The sequence below is a fragment of the Myotis brandtii genome, unplaced genomic scaffold (assembly GCF_000412655.1).
Source record: "Myotis brandtii unplaced genomic scaffold, ASM41265v1 scaffold1852, whole genome shotgun sequence".
In the NCBI taxonomy this organism is placed as follows: domain Eukaryota; kingdom Metazoa; phylum Chordata; class Mammalia; order Chiroptera; family Vespertilionidae; genus Myotis; species Myotis brandtii.
In genome coordinates, this window is record NW_005356876.1 from 24,801 (window position 1) to 25,452 (window position 652).

Below are 652 nucleotides of genomic sequence, written 5' to 3' on the forward strand. Positions count from 1 at the left end.
GGGGGTCCCACTTGGGTGCCTGGCCAGCCTGGATGAGGGGATGATGGCTGTTTGCATCTGGTCACACCCCCTTCAGGGTGGGGGTCCCCACTGGGGTGCCTGGCCAGTCTGGGTGAGGGGCCGAGGGCCGTTTTCAGGCTGGCGGGCGACTGAAGCTCCAAACCTGCCCTTTTTTCCTTTATTTTTTTATTCTTTGATTTATTTACCTTCTATGGCTGTCACTGGAACTGAGAGCCGGCTTTCTCTCTGAGGCTCGGCTCCAGCTCTGAGACCTCGGCTGCTGAAAGCAGGTATCTGGTTTGTTTGAGTTCTATAATCAAAACACTGTTTCAACTCCAGCTCTGAGGTCCGGCTGGCTGAAAGCAGGTTTCTGGGATTTTTTAGCTTCTATAATTGCAACAATGTTTCTTAAACTGAAAGCTCAGAGGCCGGCAGCAGCAGGCCGGGAATGTTGGCTTCCTCAATCACTGAAGCAAGCTGTTCGCTTCAAGCTGCCTGGCTGCCGGCCGCCATCTTGGTTGGCAGTTAATTTGCATATCTCGCTGATTAGCCAATGGGAAGCGTGTCGGACCTACGGTTAATTACCATGTTTCTCTATTATTATATAGGACTAGAGGCCCGGTGCACAAAAATTTGTGCCCTCGGGGGGGGG